Source organism: Dermacentor andersoni, chromosome 9, assembly GCF_023375885.2.
Source record: "Dermacentor andersoni chromosome 9, qqDerAnde1_hic_scaffold, whole genome shotgun sequence".
NCBI classification, from domain to species: domain Eukaryota; kingdom Metazoa; phylum Arthropoda; class Arachnida; order Ixodida; family Ixodidae; genus Dermacentor; species Dermacentor andersoni.
Window position 1 is genome coordinate 70,051,427 of NC_092822.1, and position 22,690 is coordinate 70,074,116.

The window sequence follows — 22,690 nt, forward strand, 5'->3', positions numbered from 1 at the left end:
CCACTGTGGCACTGCTGATATATGGCTGTCGATTTTTTCATCTAGAAGCAGGTGAATTCATTCACCAAGTGCCGGTTCAGGTTGCCGGTGACATGGTAAAATGGACCCGACAGCTAGGATGCATGATTCAGAACAATCTCCTCTAAAACACATAACTCGACAACACACTACAAAGGCGAGATTCCCACAGCACTGGGTGTTTGTTCGGGTGTTCAATACTTGGTCTTTATTAAAAGAAAATTTGTATACATGTGCATACTTTCATGGTCCGTATTCACAAAAAGAGTTCTCACGCTGCAACTGTTGTTTATAAATGAAGAACAAGTGAGAATATGGGTCACTGAAGGGTCGCCTATCGGATTCGTCAAAGTAAACTCCAGCGACTAAGGAATGTATATAAAGATACGAATGAAAGGAAAAAGAAAAGAGAAGTAAGAGTTGAAAAGTAGAGGGGAAGTAGAGTTAAACTCAACTGCGGCTTAGCGACATGGTTGCTTGGTTGCTTCGATGTTGCGCTGCTAAGCACGAGGTAGCGGGACCAAATCCCCGCCACGGCGGCCGAATTTCGATAGAGGCGAAAAAAAAAAAAAACACCCGTGTACTTAGATTTAAGTGCACGTTAGAGAACCACAGTTGGTCTAAGTTAATTCAGTGTCCCCCACTACGGCGTGCCTCATAATCAGATCTTGGTTTCAGCACGTAAAACACCATAATAATAACAATAAAAAATCGTGCCTTAGCTTGCTATACAATATCAAGCGCACTGTATCAGCAATATGAGAGCGTGGATCCAGTTACAGCGAGCGTCACCAAAACAGTGTCAATCTGTACAGTCACGTACGGCATAATAAGCAAAATGACGTGCAGAGTAAATCACATAAAGACAGTACAAGTTCACACGAACGTGCGCAAATTCAGACAATGAGCACGCTCACAATGGGTCGTCTTTCAAATAGACTTCATAAACTCACTATCTGTCAGAAAGTCACGAACAGCTGTGACAGAGTGTCTCTGCTTGTCTGGGCGCAAACCAGGGACTAAGGACCTTCTCCAGAGATAAAGCACGCCTATCTAGTCGATTTAAAGGGACACTAAAGTCAAAGACTAAGTGGACGTGGACTGTTTAAATACCATTCCAGAAACCCCGCAACGCTTGTTTCGTGGCAAGAAAAGACTTGGTTTACGAGAAAATTGAATCTGAAGAGTACGAATACCGTTTTCCAAATTCAAATCTCCCGCCATCCAACCGGAGGTGCGGTGACGTTGCATAGACCCTTTGCTGCCGTCGGTGAGTGAAACGGCGCCCGACAGACGGCGGTACTGAACGAAGACAGAGCACTGGATTCGCCGCTGCAGCTGCGTTTTATACAAGTGGCGCAGACCGTTCGGGCAACCCGCGGCATCACACGGAAGTTGAATTCTCTGCTACTAGTAGTTCGTGTGAGTTTCGCGAGCCAGCAAAACCAGCGCAGCACTACGCAACAATGAAACTACTGAACTTGGTTAAAACATGTTGGTGGGCTAGAAGATATGAATCCGTGGTAGAGTGTGTAAGCGCGAATGAACGAGGGTGTAGAAAGAAACAGATCTGTCTCTGTTTCTTTCTACGTCCTCGTTCAGTCGCGCTTATACACTCTATTATGGAATCTACTGAAACGCGAAAGCGGGCACGTGCGCGTGCAGAGTCGCTCGAAAACGAAAGCTTGTCAAGGGTAATTTAAATTAGTTGCTTTTTCTAAAAGTGGAACAGAACTGGACAAGCAGCATTTTGTTTCCTCTTATCATAGGATGCAAGGATGTTTTTGCAATGAGCGGTTGAGTACTAGCGACAAAATTTAACTGAGGAGTGATTTCGTTATCGGGCAAGTGCTTGGAAGTCCCGGAGGAGTCTCTAATAATGTCCTGCATTTACTTCCATTTCTCAGTTATTAAGGCTCCGTTCGCGATAATATTGACGCCTTAGAGATTCTCGAACGCTAATATATAACTTTCGCTTAACTTAGTGTTTGCCTTTAGTGTCCCTTTAAACGACTGCTTTTAAGTGCACAGGCCAGCCACTCGTGATGGCGCTCATATGATTGCCGAAGACGTCCGGGCTATGGCAAATAGCACTTACGATACGAGAAGCTTTGCGAATTCGGCTTCAGATACCCAAGGACGCCGAGAAGGCAGTCATGTAACGGTCATTGAGATTAACCTCACTCAACGAATGACTCGCGTCTTATTGACGTACACCCGACGCCAAAATTTAGCGGGACACGAGGTCCGAGAAAAAGATGAATATTTCAGCAACCTAACAACGTAGTCTGGTAATTGCATTTAGGGCCTCGTTCTTGAATATGCCAAACCAATTTTCGCATACAGTTTTACTGGCTACTGCTATAGGCTGCTCGGGTATCGAGCGTTTTCGGAGATCCTGTGGTCCGTAAATTTTGTCGCCGGTTGTACGCGCATGGCGCGCCTTGCCAACTTGGTGTGTAGTCGCGCTTTCGCGCTGAAGCGGTGACCGGATGCTTCCTGAAAATGCGACCAGGTGCAGTGAGGGGTCCTTGTTCCCTTTGCCCTTCGGTACGTTTGAGATGTAACTGCAGTGACGACAGAGAGGGACACTGCCCCTAGTGCGATCGCCTCAATCCTCAGTCACCTCAAGAATGAGGGTATAGCGCAGCTTACTGTTGTTTCAACCCGCCGTGTTGGCGCAGTGGCTTTGACATTGCGCTGCTAAAGTCGAGGGCGCCGCGAGATCAAGTCTCGACCACAGCAGCTGCGTTTAGACAGGCGCGAAATAAAAAAAAGCAGAAACGCCCGTGAACCGTCATTTGGTGCCCATTAAAGAACTAAAGGTGGTCAAAGTTAATCCCGATTCCCCACTAAGGCGTGAATCGTAATCATATCGGGGTTTTGAAGAGGAATACCCAAGAATATCATTCATTGTTGTTACTAATATATTTTACTGCATGGCAGACAACGAGGCGCACTGTACCTTACTCATTCTTCCTCTCGTTACCTTTCAACTTAGTGCCTCTAGTCACCGCAGAAATAATTTTATATATTATAATTCAATGTTTATCGTGTCCGCGGTTAAAACGATTACCCAAAAAAAGTACTTCTTTTCTCGCGGGCGATGCAATGCGGTTACAGTCGAGAGTCCTTATGGTCGATCAGCGACGTCCTTAGTTCGAATCCCATAAATGATAAATTCTTTCTCGCTTTTATTTGCTTTCGTTCGAGCCACGTGCTGCACAATAGCCTTATATTCAGGAGCTCGTAGCCGCTAAGCACACCATTATTGCCTCTTCCAATTAGCGAATTTCTCAATAGAGCTGGATAAATTGAAGAGGCAGAAAATATATGACCACACCGAAGTGCAGCGTGATGTACGCAATTAAGACACTCTCGTGCTAATTAACTTTAAGAATGTCCCATATAGTACACATTTGTCAAATGGGAAATGGAAGAAAGCACTGATGGAGTAATATTAATTTAGATGAAATCGCGTGTATAAACGAGCTTTAGGAAATACATCCAGAAGAATGAACAGCGAAAAGCGCCGATGTTCTAATAGCCCTTTTTTTCTGCGTAATGAACTGCAGTTCGGATTGCTGTAAACTGGTAGAGCAACACATTTCTTGGCAAATTTCGCGCAGTTGTTGATAAAGCTGGTCGCACATGTGCAGCAAACATAGTAGCAGCCTATTAGCGAAGAATAAAGTTAAACAGAAAAACGAAAACGAAAAACACGCCTTGGAATTGGACGCTAAAAGCAGCGTCTGGCCTTTTCTGCAGAGGCGTCGTTAGAGTGCGGCGTCACGTTTCGAATAGAGGCAAACGGAAAATCCAAAAGAAGCATAGAACAATACAAAACCAGAAATATAACTTTCGCGACTGCGGAAGCAGACAAGTTCCCTTTTTTAAAATAAGATATTTGCCCCCTGCTTCACTATTTACAGTTGGCTGTTAGCTTTTTACCCGTCCTGTTCGTGAAAACTGTAGGGTGTTGGGGTACGCGAAGTTTACAATGGGCTAGACACGTGGTTGGGTTGCTTGTTTCTCGCCAGGGACACGTGGACGCCGTCTCGCCGAAAGCTCATAGAGACAGGATCGAATGCGAACTGCAACGCAGTGCGCCAATACGTGAGCACCTGCACGAGTAAACCTCGTGCCAGGGGCGCCTAGTGTTGAGGGAAGCAGGCGGTGACGTGTAACAGTCATCCGCTTGATGCTTCAGCAACCAACGGTCTGATTCTGCGCACTGTCGCGCGCCACGATGACGATTGTCCATGGTACTGAATAGTTTAATTCAGCTTTAAGTGCCGTGAACAGTCACGAAATCGGCCATCGTGGGTGACGCGAGTGCTGAGGCATGGGTGCTTTGCTTGCGGCTAGCGAGTACTGCCAGTGGCTAAAATTCGGCTATAGCTTCTTTACGTTTACGTCACAAACACTAAGGGCCTTTCTGAAGAGAACCCGACCATGTTGCTGCGCCAAATAAAGGGCTCGCGTGCGGGAAGTTCTATTGAACGGTGTGTGCTTCTCGGAAGTGCACAACATGCACTTAGAGAAGGGGTGCCACGTGCACACACAGAAAAGGATATGTCTCCTTGAGAAAGACAAGTCCACTTGTCCAAGCGTTGGCTCACCTTCCTGTACATACACGTGTGTGACGTTTGCAATAGCTTTCTTTTCGGTAACTAGCCCAACGACAAAATGTCCTACAGCATGCAGCTACGTAGAAGGAAACGGTTGAACTGAAAAGGCATTCGGTTCTCTGCACTTGGGCGCTTACGTTGCAGTATGCGTATAAACAATAGGCGGAGGACAGGGAGGACTAGTCTTGGTTTGGTGATATAGTGTCAACTGCCAATTCTGCGGGAGCTTTTAATGAATAGGTAAACTGCAAAGAATTGGCTCTAGCTGCCACATACAGATAACTTATATTATGATCTAATATTTATTATTATGAGGTGTTACGTGCCAGAAACCACGATTTGATTATGAGGCACGCCTCATAATATTGAATATCTCGGGTTCTTTAACGTGCACCGAAATATAAGTACACGGGTGCTTCTGCCTTTCGCCCCAATCGAAATGCGGCCGCTGTGGCCGGGATTCGATCCCGCGACCTTGTGCTTAACAGCCCAACACCATAGCCACTAAGCAAACACTGCGGGCTATGAACTAATGGTAAGAAGTTTTGTGTAAAGCCTAAAGTTATTTTGTTGTATTTCGTCCTTTTCGCCTACTTGCATTTCCCCCCGACTTTCTGCCATTGTTCGATACGGCAAAGGGCGGCGTTTTAATTGTCATCGCTCTGCCGGAGGCGTCATGCCATCCCCTCTCAACCCTACTAGCACAGCCACTGCGGTCCTCACCGCCATTTTCCAATATTGCTCCATTTCCTACGCCGTTCGTTGAAAGCAGGCTGCCAGTGCGCTCACCGAAGCGTTTGGTACAAGCTGCAACTACATCGTGCTCGCGCGAAATCGTAGTACGAGTCTCTTCTGTTCTCTTACTGTTAGTAGCATCTTTTCACATCTGCTGTCGGTAGCTATTTGCGATACTTACAGAGGCTACGAAAAATGCTGCATGATTTACCAAGCCATACATTCTACGTAAGCTCCCCTTCCCAGATGATGAGGTAAGCCAAGCATTTTTTGCACTTGCTACGCAGGCAATAAGCCACCGAATTCCTCAGAAGCAAGGCGAAGTGGGTGCATGTCTTAAACAAGTTTTTGCGCACGTCAAGCAGTTGTAGAATGGCAATGTCACTGCTGCCCGTAACTGGAGCGCCTCTATTGAATGTCGCCGCGCTGATGCAACGTGCCAGCGCGCTTCTTCCTTTTTTTTGCGAAATAACGGAGTCGAAATTTTGGTTAACCATCTATTTATGTTACTGTATGTAAGTCTACTGGAGGGATGGATGTTATGAGCGTCCCCTTTAGAACGGGGCGGTGGGTTGCGCCATCAAGCCCTGGCTATTATACTGCCTAATGTCCTACCTAAGTTAAACAATAAAGAAATAAAAAAAACACTATGAACTCCCACACTCAAATTTTCTGATCCCTTATTGCTAACTGTGCTTTTGTACGTCTTCGTTTTTTGTCGTTTCCCTACTTTTCGTCCACCAATCCTACAATCACCTCTTACTAATGCCTATTGCGGACATGCTTACTTTTCCACTGCTCCCGCTGAACCTAAGGGCTTCAAGGAGGCCAGTGGGGCCTAAATGGACCGCTGGGTAGACGTCTTCACATTCTAATAAAACATGCTCCATAGTTTCCCTATAGCTTTACCGCAGCAAGCACATGCTTCTTGTTCCTTCTTATTACTTTTACTTTTATTGAAGCAGGCTGCCCCCACGCGGTCAACGTGCTCTTTATGACACGTAGATGTTCCGTTTTGCATGAGCGCAGCCGCAGGGAAGTCCTCTGACCGGAAACATAGAGTAAGTGGGCTGGACAAGATAGTAGGAACGTTTCTTACCAGCTCGGTCTACAGTCACGTGGGTTTGCCAGATAAAAAAGATTAAAAGCAGCCCCGAATTCTCGAGAGGTGCCCGGAAACTGTCGCTATGCTGCAGCCATGGGCAATCAGGTGAGGAAAACATTGCTGGGGCCAAGTATAATGAAGCTTCTCGTTGGGGAACATTTCCTTTAGTGCGTCTAAATTTATTATTAGCATGTCTTACGACTTTATGCTCGTTCTCCTTAGCTGCAGCACGTAACCAAAAGAATCAACATAACAGGAGCACCTTCTGCATGGGTCTATGGAACGTCTTTTTTACTATTCATCATCATCATCATCATCATCATCATCATCATCATCATCATCAGCAGCAGCAGCAGCAGCAGCAGCCTGGTTACGCCCACTGCAGGGCAAAGGCCTCTCCCATACTTCTCCAACAACCCCGGTCATGTACTAATTGTGGCCATGTCGTCCCTGCAAACTTCTTAGTCTCATCTGCCCACCTAACTTTCTGCCGCCCCGTGCTACGCTTCCCTTCCCTTGGAATCCAGTCCGTAACCCTGAATGACCATCGGTTATCTTCCCTCCGCATTACATGTCCTGCCCATGCCAATTTCTTTTTCTTGATCTCAACTAAGATGTCATTAACTTGCGTTTGTTCCCTCACCCAATCTGCTCTTTTCTTATCCCTCAACGTTACACCCATCATTCTTCTTTCCATAGCTCGTTGCGTCGTCCTCAATTTAAGTAGAACCCTTTTCGTAAGCCTCCAGGTTTCTGCCCCGTAGGTGAGTACTGGTAAGACACAGCTATTATACACTTTTCTCTTGAGGGAGGGAATTGATTGCTGTTGATTGCTCACAAATGTGCAAGGTGACAACATCAGTTTCATTACAGAGGAGACGTAAGCTGCCGCTCACCGTGGTCATGCGTGAAATTGAGGAAAGGCACGTGATGACGTCGATATGTTAGAAGAAAAATTACCAGAAAGAAATTATCCAGGGATAAAAACTCCGCTCATCTCATATTGCCTAAAAAGTAGAGTTAACGCACAGGAATCCATTGACAAATTACTATAGAAAGCTAGACTTGTGGACGTGAGAAATTCGCTGGTACTAGCGTTATACGATAAGTAGCAGTTGTGCTCATTTAAGTCATTATTTTTGGAAGAACAACAAATCTCGAACAGGTAAGGATTCTGATTCCCCAGTCCGAACTTGATCCTCAGTATGCCTCAATATGGCGAAGGTTTCAATAAAACTTGGTGCTGGGCTAGTTGGTGATGCATTCTTTAAAACTGAGCGTTTCCTCGTCGTCGTGTCGTCTTTTCATCTTGTGTCCGTCCTTTTAGCGCTACCATCAGTTTTAAAGAATGGCGAAGGTTCCACTCTATTTTTTCTTCCGAACAGATACACGTGATGGCGGTGGTCGTTCCTCGTTAGGTGTGCCACAAAGACGTAGTGCAGCAAATTACACCATTCGAGTATAATAGCTGGGCTTGTTTGTTCGTAGTTGTCGTTAGAGAATGCTGGTTTTAAGGTTGCCGAAAAAGTAGCTAAGTAGCCAGCCCCAACATATTCCGAGAACGAACCTTCAACCGTAGCCATATTGGCGCAAGTTAAGCTAACCTCACAACCACAAGCTTTTCGACCAGGGGTTCCATTCTGGATATTGCCAAATTCCGGCATGTTGCCGAATTTGGCAATTGCTTCATTTGACAATATCCGGTATGGTACCCGGGAATCACGCAGGAACCCGTTCTCCTCGCTACAGGCAGAGCGCTCTGGCGAGTGGCTGGCGCGCTCCCGAATTTAGGAGCTTTATTAAAATCAACTCCACTCTACTTTAATTGAGCTCGCTTGTATTCTGCTACGCATTACTAACAAAAGCGGAAATAAAGGCGCGTGCGCATGGAGCCGCGAATACCACTATGAACAAACACGGGGCCCATGTTTCCGAACGCTGCGTTGTAATAACGGCAGCAGCTTGATGCGCGAACGCGAACTGTATCCGCTCTAGCAGCAAGGTCTCGAATATCGGACTGCGCGCCGCGCAATGTCGGAGCCTATCTTAAATATATGGCCTCCGAGATTGGGCGCTGCGTGCTGTCTTTCTCAGGCCGTCCCTTTCGTACGGAGAGCGCGTAGTCGCGAAGTTCTCTCTCCGGACGCAGTGGCGCTGGCCGCCGAGGCATATGCGGGACGATGAACGTTTGTTCGTCACGGTACACGCTTCAGCGAGAATGTAGCAACACCGTTTGGACGTCGATCCGGGGCACGGGCAGTAGCTTCTTTAGGCTGGCACCAGGCAATAGGGAAGGCATCGAATGTAGCGACGCAGCAAGGAGCAAAATTAAAGCGAACGGAGTTCAGAAAATGTGCGCGAAGGATAGGCATAGAAATGGTAAACTTCATTACATAGACATGCCGGGTGGTCGCAAGCAGGATAAGTGGATGCAAATTCAAACGCAGCTGAATGACGAAGCTGTTAGCGTGCAAGCGTTGACCGAAAGACATCTACGAGATTTGGAGCAACCGCTTGTTATTGACAATTCGTACGGGAGCGTTGCAACAGGATGACTGGGTCAAGGGCAGGCGGAGGCGTAGGCATGATAATTAGGTGAGGTAAGAAGTGGTAAAGGGTGAAAGCCACATGGAAGAAGGATTTATGGATCAGCGGCACATGGGAAGGAAAAACGATGTGCCTGGGAGTTCTTGGTACGCATGCTGTTCTTCCACGGTCCGCACAATACGCGTCCTACCCATTACGCAGCCGGAACGTAACTGAGATAACGTGCCTGTCCAGTGCGTGACGTCACCAGCCAAAGGACACACCCACTGGCTATTTTCAGTTTGTCATTGTAATTTTATTTTGTTTATTATTATTTCATTTGATGTCAGACTTCATTATAGCCCCATCTAAGCACTGCGCACAGGTGGTGAGTAGAGAGGGTACACTTGCGATTGGGTTTTGCTTTGTGTCGAGGCTACGGCGTTTTTCGTCTACGCGCTCGGTTTACGCATGCAGAGATCGGCTGGAAGCAAGCGCATAACAGCTCCGCTGTAAAACGGCTTGCAGTGCTTCTTGCTGCTTTACGGCAAAATACAGAAGCGTATATTGTTACTTTGGACGATAGTATATTGCACTTAACTTCATTATTCCGGCGGTCAGACGTAATTTGACGTAGATGGTAAATAAGGACTGCAGCTGACACGAGCAACGGGACTCGGCTTGACAGTACAACTAAACTTTTTCTCCACAAGTGTTTGGTGGCTCAGTACGAAAAGTGGGTGGGCTGTGGCTCTTCTAAAAAGTAGAGTTGACCAAAACGGGACGAATTCTTCGCGGGGGCGCAGACGTCGTCATTCCAGTGAGCTAAATTTTCGCCGTAAACTGGAATTAACAGGAGGCAGGATTTTTGGCTTTTCAAAAATAGAACAAACGAGAAGGAAACCTGATTATAAATTACAAAGCTAATCTTATCCCCCACCCCGATCACTGCTTTTGTGACAGCTTGTGTTTTATTGATTTTTAGGTAATTAGTTCGTATCTTTTAAGCTAAGCTTTATTGTAGATCTTGTCTTATATTTATTGCGGTATCTTATGTGTCATCACTTTATTTTCTGTCTCACTTTCCGGCAGTACGTCAATTATTAGCGATTTATTTCGTTTCCGATTTGTTAATTTTATTCTTAACCGGCCAATACCGATCAACTTGATAAGATTCCATTTCTTTTCAACCTTTTGTTGCGAATGCGTCCAGTCGGCATCATGCGAAAATGCCTGCGTCTGTCATCTGTAGCAGCGAAACTGCATCTAAATAAACAGTATTTATAAATAAACTTGCATTGCGATTGGCTGCGACGACACGTCACGAGCTGGGCCTCGACGGAGCAAAGCGGGCGAAAGGGAACACCCGCTGCAGCGCTGGCGCGTCAGGCGTTGGGTGAGGGGAGAAGGCGTCGCCGCGACGCCACGTCACCCTCGCTCCCACTTCCGGAACGAGCACCCCTCGACGGGGCAAGACGTTGGCAGAGCGGGCGAAAGGGTACATCTGCTAAAGTCCCTCAAACTTCTAAAGTAGTGACACTCTCCTCCTTCGCCTGCACCCCTCCTCGTTTCTACTTTCTTTCACGCTCCCTCCTCGACAGTGGCGCCGCCTACGCTGCTCGAGAGTAGCAACAGCGCCAACATGCGCTCCTAGCCACTCCGCAGACGCTTCTCGAGCAAAAATGGCGCTGATGCACGGCGCGAGGGCCCACGTGATGCGATTAGGCCAATAGCGACGCGGCATCGGCCTAGGCAAGGGCGCGCGAGGAGGAGGCGGCATTCTTCAAAGCGTGACAGTACTTTACGAAGTTTAAGGGGCTTTAACGTTTACTACCGCGATAACGCGCCAGGTGTTGCGTGAGGGGAAAGGGCATTGCCGCGTCGGCGGCATGCGGCGCAGACATCGCAGGCTGCTGCTTGCTGGCGCTGGCGGCACGTAACGCTATGGTACATTACTCGCAGCGCAAAACTCGAAGGACCGCTCAGCGCCATTCAATCGGACATTAATGCTTTCCCATCCACAACTCATAAGAAGTGCCTAGTTGTCCTCGCAATTTTTGGTTCTCCCTTTTAGTCTTTTATAGCTGTGAATAGCTAGAGCCATAAACATATAACCTTCTCTCGTTATTACCTCTTTTGTGGGAAAACAGGGAACGAATGACCGGTAACGTTTCTCATAAAACATGCAGACGCCAAATAAACGGACACACATAAGAGAAGAGAACGGGACAGGGCGCCCTGTCCCGTTCGCGTAACGCGCAACTTCGAATGCGTGACTTGGAACTTTATAACTGGCCTACATGCTACCGGTTAAAGAATCTTCACACAGAAACGAGCGTTGTCGGAGCGGTGGCCCTCGCTTTCCCAGAAAAAATGGTTCTTTCTGCTTGTTTGTTGTAAGGCAAGTATGCACTGTTGTTATTATTAGTGGTGGCATTTCTTTCTTTTTCACTTTTGCTTAGGTCAGAGTACAGTTTCGGTATATCGAAATAAATTTACCGAAACCAGAACGCTCCTTAAACATAGGAAAAGAAAACACCAGCGCAAACAAACATTTGTTGCGCAAGAATTCGCTGTTAATAAATCCGTCTTTGAACAACGCGTTATGTGTCGGATTTGAAGCAACTTCAACAAAGAAAGAAAGAAAGACAGTACCGCCATTGTAAAAAATTTCTGCGAGAATTCACTGTGCATATCTACGAAGTTAATTCCCATAAATAATATTAACACAGCATTTTTCTAATTTGCTGGCGTATGGAAAAACTGACACCTTGCCCGGGACGTTCCTTAAAACAGAACAGAAGCAAAAAAAAAAAAAGGACCGCGTCCTAAAAAGATTTTTGAGAAAGGATTCACTGCGGTTAATTTCACAATGTCCATGCATCGCGTCCCTATTGGAAAATCCTATTTAAATTCAAACTGGGTTATACAGGTTTAAACTGGTTTTAACAGGGACCTGTTTAGCAACAAACAGGTATAAACAGGACCAGTTTACACACGAACAGGTTTGAACGGGGTCCCGTTTGGCATGCAAACAGGTATAAACTGGACCAGTTTACACACGAACAGGTCTGAACGGGGTCCCGTTTGGCATGCAAACAGGTATAAACTGGACCAGTTCACACATGAACAGGGCTGAGCGGGGTCCCGTTTGGCATGCAAGCAGGTATAGGCACGACCAGTTCAAGCAGAAATGGGTCTTAACAGGGGCCCTGTTTGCAACTAAACTGGCTTATACTGGACACAGTGTCACCATATAGGGTCGCCTGTTTGGCACAAAAGCTGGTTTATTCTGGAGCTTTGTGGCAACCATACTGGATGGTATCATGCATACGAGTTTAATGCTTGAATAGAACTGGGGAGGAACTTTTTATTGTTCGACATCCTGACAATTTAGCCCCTAGTGCTAAATTGGGGCCATTATCAAGCTCTACAGAAATTGCGTGACCACCTCGGAACATTCACAGACCAAACTGCGATATGCTAGCTGCGAATTTCAAACCGATTCCCGGTCCTGCCCAGTTGAAAAAGACACAGGAATTCCTGCTGCAACTACAGCAATTTCTGTTGTACGACAGAAGTTCCTAACGTTTCTGAAGTTGCGACAGACATTTCTGCCGTTACGACAGCGATTCTGACGTCGCAACAGAAACATTCGGTCGCGACGGCCAAGAGTTCTGAAGTCGCAACAGAAGCACTTTCCGTCGCGGCCCTTTAAAATGTCAGCTTCGCATCGGTGGTGTACACTGTACTTTTTTTCTTGCGCGGTATTCAATCGTGCTTCTTTGGAGCCGGCAGTACTGATAGCACCGACACCGGCATTAAAGTCGACGTTGCCAATTGTTATAATTGTGCCGTGACGACGTGGCACCAGCAACGCCCTACCGGCCTCCTCAAAATCGCCCGCTGATCAAAATCATACCATCTGCGGGAATGGCTGCGTATCCGCTTTGTTTTATTTGGTAAGATGGGGCACACAGGCCTGTGGACTTACATGTGCGGTTACACTGACACATTAGTTAATTTCCCAGAAATATTGCACAAGCATATGCGAAGCGGGAAAGAAGTTTTGGATTGTTCCACAAAGTTGCGTGAAAAGCTGTCTCGCTCGGGTCTCATTAATCTGGTACAGCGCTGCCGTGAGAAGCCAGTATTCTGTCGAGATGAAGACTCACCCACGAGTGTTTATGTAGCTATATTGTATTGAACACACGAATTATATGCGAGCTCAAAAGTGTAAAGAGCAAGAGACAACTGTCGAAATTAGCAGTAACAACCCTCAGTGTCCCCGGTCACCGTTGTCTGTTTCTGAATTTCGTATGAAATATGGATATCGTTACAGCAAAATCGATGGTCTAGCACTCCACGATGTACCTGTCGATGGTAACAACACTTTTGCTCATCTAGAGATGCGGCAGTTGACGCGGTGAAGTGAAAGCGCATCGTGGCTTTTAAAAATGCAAATGTAAACAGCAACCCAGACAGCAATTTACACTCTTGACATAGCTTCAACATACTCCAGCAGCGATGTTCGGCGTGGTGCAGTGGTAAGACGCTTGTCTCGGAACCGTCAGGTCCGGAGTTTGAATCCTAGGCAAAGGGCATTTTTTTTGTACTTTTATTTTTTTATTTCATTTCGTATTAATAACTATACATAACCTTAAAATGACCTCTGTCAATTTTTAATCAAATATTGATCAGGAACTACAGAATTTTCGACTACAGGGCGTCACACTACAGAGAACAGAACGACAGTCACAACGTCCCAAAATACAACAGACTGAAAATTTGCTGTTGTGTTTTTCAATTGGGTGAGACGTCTATACGGCGTATACGCAGATTGCTGTCCTCTCTATTAAAAGCAACGTTGCTGAAACACGTCGTACAAGACGCTGTACGACTCGCATAACATCGAAATACAACGCCGTCACCATCCATGAGATCACCGAAAGCACGGTCGCTTTCGGTGGCGGCCTACAGATGGCAGCACAGGTAGCGCCGGTAAAGTTACAGGTGATATTATTTTGCCGTCCTCAGTTGTCGCCACATGTGAGTGCTTGCTGCATTGACGCCGTCCGATGTAGTTGTTTAATCGTGTGTACGCTGTGCCGAGAGAAATTGTGGTGCATTTTGTATGCATTGAGAATCACAAAACCCCTGGGACCGCGTAATGTAGCCCGCAGTATCCTTCGTGTGGTGCGCCGATGTCGAAGATATGACCCTTCGCGCTTCCTTTGTTCCGGGCTCATGAACAGGATCTCCTCCTCTGGCACTGTCGCATCGTATCGCGCTGTACGGAAGAATTTGGTGAAAGTTGTGCTCTTACGTCCTGTAGTTGATCCGCAATTCAACAGTGTGTGCGCCGGAAGGACCGTTGGTGCAGTCGATGCCGCGGCACCTGTGACGCTAAAAGGAGCGTTTTCCGAGTACGCCTAGAAAGGTAAGTCCGGCGCTTGCGCGCATTCTTCCTGTCTATGGTTCGTGAAGTGTGCGTTGTTGTACGTATCGCAAGATCCGTACAACAACCGGATTCGGATTTGTAAAGCAGCAAGAATTATAAATGTGCTTTTCAAATGGTTGTTCTTCATGTCGCAGTGCACATTTAGCAAAAAGTTCCATGGAAATTGCCCTAAAACGTATTCATGTTACCAACAGCTCTATCTGTGGTTTATTTACTTTCACCTATGAAGCACGCTAGCGCGGGTGGTTCTTTGATCTAAATGGACACAAAAATTCAAGCAAAGAAAGTTACTGTTTGTGTACATAATTTTTCATTAAGAAATGGTATAGTCATGTCTAGAAGTAGTACGTCGATGTGTCGTCGTCACAGCTAACAGCTGCGCGAGATAGCACCCGATTTCTTCGTCGACGCATGGCCAGATTTTTAGCTTGTATGGAAATTCTTCTGTTTATAGTGTGTCGTCAGATGACGTGTATTAGTGTCCTGTGTGTTTTCGTGTTCTTGTAAAGGATTCCGATCTAGCAGAGAAGCCGAAATTACATAAGCAATGTTTCTTTTTAATCGAAAAATCTTTCTCTTTTCTGTATTGTCTCTCCAGAAATGAGGTGGTCTGTTGCAATTTTAAGCGCATCGTCCTTTGGGAGCAGTGCTTTGTTGCGCCGCATAGACAAGTTAGGTTTTGGAACGCTTTTCATGTCCTAAGGAATTTTTTGATAGTACAATTCACATTTCACGTTATACAGCTGTACGTTTGTGTGAACCTTTTCATAGTAGATTCATGTTCTCTACAGTTCGATTTACGTGTTATTTAACCGCCTGTGATGTTACAATCAGATATTTGCACAACCAGTTGCAGCTTCATGTAACTGGTTGTATGAGACTTTTTTCAAAATATGACGTGATCTTTTTATATTACAAGTTTGCAGTTTCAGCAGGGATTACAATAAATAAGTATTTATTATTGTTTAGGGATGGCAAGATTTTGTGAACCAGAGGCACCTCCACATATGCACCTGCGGCACTTCTGCAGCCTCAACAGCACGGAAAAGTACCTGATGTGCATGCTGTGACAAGGTGTGTGCAAAGCAGTTGCTGCCACTTACAAGAGCTGCAGATTTTGTTGGTATCATCCATGTTTGGAAACTCCTGAATTTTTCGTGGGTTTACAAATGTGGGCTCATTTTACAATTTTATTAATGTCATTTTAGAAAGACAATGAAGTTGTGTTGGTTAAGATGTTTTAAAGCTGTTGAGAGATTGACGGTATGACATTGTTAAAATGCATGTAAAAAATTAATTATAATGGTACTTGTACTGCTTTATTATTAGCGATGCAATATCTCTAACGAGAACATCAGAGGGGCACGTGCTTTTAGGAAGTTTAGTCAGATAAATTCCTGAAGCAGCGTAAAGCTCTGTAATCTAAAAAAAAATGTTGTTAGTTACTGGTTTCAAGTTCGCTGCTGCTTTTCGTGCTGCACGACAAGTTAAATAATGGTTGATAATGTGTGTGTGACGTAATAGTTCTGCGCAAACACACGAGGTGGAGAGAAGTAATTAATAAAGGGAAAATCAGACATCCACCCGCTCGTACCATTTGCAACAAAGGAAACCTGTATGTGTTCCTCAAAAGGAAAGCCGCACAGTTGAAGAAAAATTCGTCTTGGTCTGGGACTCGAACCCGGGACTACCGCCTTTCCGAGGCAGCCACTCTACCATCTGAGATAACCAGCTGGCTAGCACATGGCAGGGCGAAGTCGAATTACTTGACAACGCGAAGCAAAAGCAAGGGTTTGACATAATATTTTTTTCTCCTTTATTAATTACTTCTCTACACCTTGCGCATTTCCGCAGAACTATTACGTCAGACCCTTGCCTTTGCTTCATGTTGTCGACAAATTCGACTTGGCCCGGCCATCTGCTAGCCGCCTGGTTATCTTAGATGGTAAAGCGGCTGTCCCGGAAAGGCGGTGGTCCCGGGTTTGAGTCCCAGACCTGGACGGTTTCTTTTTTTCAATTGTGAGGCTTTCCTTTCGAGGAATCCGTACGGGTTTCTTTTGTAGCAATTGCTACGAGCGGGTAGATGTGCGATTTTCCCTTTATTAATAATGTGTGTGTGTATGCAACAATGGGGGTGCTGAGAGCAAGCTTTAAAATAATGTGTGCTATGTCCCCAACAAAGAATTTAGTGTCTGCAGCATTTTTACAAAATATTATGTTCACAGGTTGGCAGGTATGACATAATGTACAACAATAATGTACAACACTTTTGCTGTAGATGCATTTTCATAACGTCCATTTTCTGTCTACTTGAATCGTATATTTAGAATTTGGCCCACCTTCAGTTTGATCAAGTTACATAGGTAGCCCCCTCTGAGTTAAATATAATTAGGAGCTATTGTAGATATGCATGATATACCTACTCACTGTATTGTGACAGATATTTTTAGGGACTGTGTTGTGAGGCATGCTTTACCTGTATGTCTTGCTGCAGCTTGCCCGACAAAAGCATAAATGCTTTGCCCACCTTTATTATTATGCTTTCATGTAGACTTCTAACATCTGTGCCCACATAGACTCCATGTTCTTAATTACATTTTTCTAAGTATTCACTGTTGTGCATTACATTATTGTGTTACATTACTGTGCATTACATGTTTTTCTTTGTTTTATTTTGGAGGGGGTATTCATTTATATAATAGTACAGAGAATAGGAGTTCAAAACAAAAAGCCACGAAAGGTGGCTTAAAAGTGTATGAAGCTTGGAATTCTACATTCCATCCCCTAAAGCGCTACCAGTTGTAAAAGATTCCTAATTGTCTTTTTTAGAAGCTAGCTGCCAGATACGTAGTCCCATTAGGAAAGTATGTTATTTTTTCTTCTTTGGTCTGACTTGTTTTGTTGAATGTTCTCCTTGTTCAGAATTTGTTTTCTTGCCACCTCATGCAATACTCCAACTGGAGCCTATGAGCTATGTGTATAATAAATAAGTAAATTCCTAAAGCATGCAACAAACCATGCAGCATAGCATTTAAATGTTGCCAGTTTATAATGCTTCTTGAGTGCAGCGCATCATGGAGCTTGAGGCTGATCTCTTCAGATGTAAAACAAATTGCAGGGTATGAAAATGTGGTCCTACAAACTGCTGGTTACGCATGTCAGTCAGCCTGTTGCAGTGGTGACAAGTGAGAATGTAACCAGAATCTGGGCGTGCTCGGCCATTTTGCATATGGCACAGGATAAAGCTTCACCTCTGCCATTGCTTCTCTTATAATAATGGCCTCCGAGTATACATGCCGAGTTATGCTTCTGGGGACACCTATTAGTTAACCTTATCAGGTAATACCATTAGCCTTATGGGTGCTATAATGTTGCAGTGCCTGCAGGATGGCCAGCATTACAACACATTAAAATTATTGTACAAGTCATGCAATGGTATCGGGATTGGCCCACCAAGTGACAACCTTTAATTACACTATACCTGGGATCAGCTCACTCAGTCAGGGAGACATCCATGCATAAGGGGAGGGGTATGGCAAATAGAGGGCGTTCGATTAATCTTTCTCACATAGATAGCTGATACATATAATCTTTCTTAAATTGGATGCTTTGTTGCTCAAAGTGAAGTTACTTATGGGCATAATCTCAGCATTTCGATCCTATTTATGCTTAACGAAAGTTGCTTTGTTCAGTGTCACTTTTTATATTGTTTCGCTTGTGATTCTAAGCTCACTTGTTTTATAGCTGCTGTAGGTATGGCTGGACCTGGAGAAGAAGTGTAAGCAGACCATGCTATGTTGCTGATCTGCGCTGATCTCCACATCCAAGTTGGTCCCGCGACAGTTGGGCACCATTGTGCCTTGCTTCATTGACAAGGTGATATAATATGGTGAGCTTGTACTTCAATATCGGTATTGAAAATTATGTTAAGGAAAAAAGACAAGGATTGGTCTTTATGATAGATACACTCATGTTCTTTCTTTAAGGTGTTCTTTTGACACTGTTCTGCATGGACAAATTTTTAGAGAATTATAACAGTCCTTTATTGCAAAGTGCCATGGCGCTAGTTTATGCGTTAAACTAGCACTCTTTCACCAAAAAAAGCCTTATTTAGCACACAATTCACAAGGAAAGAAAGGAGGCAACAGGACAGAGTGCTACTAACAGTTCAGTATTATTGCTCGCACAGTGATATTGTGCAAAAGGTGAAAGGGGAGAATAGATCTGAATACATGCTGTTCGCACAGAAACATGGTGAGCGTGACACTTGTTTTACAATGATAAGAAGCAGTCTCACTGTCTAGTAATTCTCTGCATGGGGAGCTAGCGCTAGGTTCCTCGTCATACATATAAGAAAAGCCTCAGATATCTCTCCAGCGCTTTTGTCTTTATATTTTGTCACGATCAAGCAGCTTTCAAACATAGGTGCATGTGCGCCGAGAGCAGTGCACTACCACTGATAACTGACCCATGCATCAAGTTTGCTTGGTCACGCTGCCAGTCATTTATACATTGGCCGGTTTATCCGATGTAGCCTCTACTGCACGAAATGGTATGTGATAGACACTGCACCTGTGTACTGTACGTGCTTTGTTACATGATTTTTTTTTCAGAGATAGTGATGCAGGCCTTTTCATTATTTACATGCCTACACAACAAACCAAGCCAGCATGAGGCAACTGTTCTCGGCACGAAACAAACTTGATTCGTTAGTTTTCGTTCATTGGTGCGATCACACTAAGGCAGACAAGCTTGTAGGCTGTGCTTCTGTAATTTGTACAGCACACTGACAGCACTGGTGTGGGCCTCATCTGTGGGCTGACTTATGGCACCTTCTACAGCGCAGACCACTTGTGTTGGGCGAGGCACCAATGTTGACGTTTGTTCCCTTGTGCAAAACAGCAGTCCTAGGTTTTGAGTAGTTGTAGGAAGACAAGGTAAACACAACTTCCATGGCTTGAGTGGGCTCATTTCTCTTGGGGCATCTAGCTTTTTTTCTTGCAACTGTGCAGAGGTGCTTCCCTAGAGTCTGTGTGAAAATGGCATAGAGTTGTGCATTCGGGAACTCCTGAACAATGATCTGCTATAGTTAGGGCTTTGCGAGAATGCACTGTCTACCAATTGGTAGAAGGTGCATTATTCAGCCACTGATTTCCTGTTGGCATGCTTGCACTCGTGCTGTCAGTAATTTCTTGGCTTGCCGAATTATCTTGAGGCCCCACGCTGATGATGCTACCGATGTCGTCATGTGCAGACTTTTCAGGATGAGGTTTTTTGCTTTGCAAATGTTGTTGAAAGGTAGGTGGTGCTTACAGGTAGCTATTCTAGATATTAGTGGAATGAATTGGCCCATCTTGCTTCATCAAACATCGTCACGCCGACATCAGTTGCACAAACAAAAAACCTGGCCTACTCGCAGCGTCGTGCACGAAGAAACAAACAAATCAGCTGCTGGACTGTCTTGACATGGCATACTAAGCTGAGACCGGAACTGCTGTAGCTACAAACCAGGCAGAGACGATGATGATGAGCAGGGATTTGCAGTAGCGCCACTTCGTGGGGCAGCAAGGAGGCTCCGTTCAAAACAAAAATGTCGTTCAGCAAGTAGAACCATGCAACGGTCAGAGTCGGTGCATGGTGCTCTCGATCAAGTTGGCTCAAGGAGTGTCCGAAAAATCAGACGAGAGGCTGCAAGGCGACCGAACTTTCGGAAGTTGTTATACATTATGGTCCATGGGGAGAATGGCGGTGCCGTGAAGCAGACCGAGTAATCAAGTCCGAATTTTCGGAGTCCGGAAAATCAGTCGGCGACTGTACCTATACCTATGTGTCTATGTATACCTAGGTGCAACAGTGTTTGCTATGATCTGTGCAAGAATTGCTGTTGCCCGTAGATGCCCAACATGTCGGGTGTCAAGTTGTAAACTACCTTGCAAAAGTGATCTACGGAAAAATACCGCTTCTGCTATATTTCGCTTTTGCAAGAAATTTTGCGGCTGCTGGCACCTACCTTAAAAGGCTTTATATGGTCTTCGCATGGCCAGGGCCTTCTACTTTTGTGAGTTTGCTTATCTCGAAATTTACCCCGGTTTTTATAACTTCAAGTTGGCGGGATCCCTAGTCTCCTTTAACGTGTACCCAATAGACCTTACATAGGGGTTTTGGCATTTCCGTGCCATCTAAATGCAGCCATTGTGGCCGGGATTCAATCCCACGCCCTCTGCCTGAGCAGCGCAATGTCAAAGCCAGTACACTACGGTATTTCGCTGGCAGAAGGGTTTAGTTTCTGAATAATTTATTATCTCAACCTGTCGGTGTTGTTTTTAAAGGTATTTCATGTTTGTATTCTGTTGCTTCAATACTAGTAATTATTGCTAATCAAACGATGTGTCCGTCTTTTTCCTATAACACTTGCTTCAATCGCCTGCTAATTATGACAGCTTATTCTCCCACAGTACTCCATGTTCCCTTGAAACATAGGCATTGCATGAAACCACATATTTTTCAATAAGATTTATTCATTATCTCCTATGACCGGAATGCTGAACCTTTCTTATCTGTGGGAACATAGGCGAATTTGCCTATGTGCCAACCTGTTGCATGAGTCAAGATAAATTATTGGCTTTACTTTTTCAGGTGCCCTGCTCGCTCTCACCCAAGCAACCCACTCCAGCGGTCTTCTCTCGGCAGACTGGATGCATCGAAATACCGTTAGAAGGTCCAATAAACAGTGCTTGGGACATTTATGACATGCTTTTTTTTAAGCCGGATGACTTCAGGCTTAATGAAAGCTCAAGTTGGTGTACAGAAATACCTACGTAAAGTATACTTGTCTTTTTCACTTACAAGTACATGCCAATACTTTGCCTGACATTTTTCACCCCAAAATTACGCTTTACTGTGGATTTGTGAACAAACCATTACAACAAAAAGCACTGCATTAAAACGAGTACAAGTAATCGAACAAATACTAAATCTGCAAGAATTACATTTGCATACTAGTAGTAAATATGAAAATGAGGTACAGTCTTCTTCAGGGTGCATTTTCTTGTAGGTCATACATAGAGAACGTACTCGTGGGTCATACAAAACTTGTTCATGATGTATCACATCAGTGTTGGTAGTGCTAATCAATTTATGCCGAAAATTGTGTTTATCTTCGTATCAAGCAATGTACCAGGCAAACCTACATGTGAAAGTGGCATTCTTGTTGCAAACATAATGCAGATCTACTTCTCTTCAATGCTGATCGCAAATACACAAATGTACAAAATAGGTTTAAGAGTAAATTATATTAAGCAACATCAATCCATTCTGAAAGGACCAGGTATGAATGCAGCAAAATATAGGTCTGAACAGGGGCAAACAGGTCTGGGTTAGATAGGACGGGATTAAACGGGTCAGGATTAAACAGGATTTAAACGGGTCAGGATCAAACAGGATTTAAACGGGTCAGGTTTAAACAGGATTTAAACGGGTCAGGTTTAAACAGGAATAAACGGGATTTAAACAGGTCAGGACTGAACAGGATCAAACGGGGTCCCGTTCCATAACCCTATTTGATGAAACCCGTTTGAAAACAAATAGGATTTTTTAGTAGACGTCTACTCGATATCTGTGATTTTCGTGCATATAATATTCGCTTGGCAAAACCAATACGCTCGTTCAAAAAAAAAAAATAAAAAATGAAGACGGTGCTGTAACGCTTTTCTTTTGTGCAATAAGTTACTGTGGTTTCCGCAACAAGCTCAGTATCTGTGTGGACTGTGTGCTCAGTATGTGCGCGACACAATACCTGTGTGAATTGTGCGCGCAAATTTTGTATTTGCAACGCGGATGCAATTTCAACCAGCAAGAAGCAGGGGCGCGACGCTGCTGTGGACAGCGCGCTTGGCGGCTCGCAGTGGAACTAGAGCCAACTACGCGCGAACTGCTGGGAAGCGCAGCCTGTGAAACGGCCTGGGAAAGTCAGCGCGCGCTGGCGGATCTCGGAGGACATGCTAGAAACTAGGAGAGTGCACGAGTTTTCCTCCAGAGTGCTCTGCCTGTGCCATGGGGCACGCGCTGCCGTTTTGCCGGTTATAAAGCTTTCCATCCGTAGTTTGGATATATGTGAAATGATTTCAGAGTGTGTCTGTCGCTGCGGTCTTTTTATTTACTTATTTATTTTTTACATACTGTATCCCTCTCTGAGGGTATTGCGGGAGGAATTAT

General features: G+C 44.9%; 1 long non-coding RNA gene across 1 annotated transcript; it reads left to right on the forward strand.

Moving 5' to 3' along the window:
• Nucleotides 1-13,807: 13,807 nt before the first annotated feature.
• LOC140213101 (uncharacterized) lies at nucleotides 13,808-21,222 on the forward strand. Its single transcript, XR_011890021.1, has 4 exons — nucleotides 13,808-14,455; nucleotides 15,446-15,550; nucleotides 18,221-18,365; nucleotides 21,113-21,222. It is a non-coding gene; the product is annotated as an uncharacterized lncRNA (long non-coding RNA).
• The last annotated feature ends 1,468 nt before the right edge of the window (nucleotides 21,223-22,690 follow it).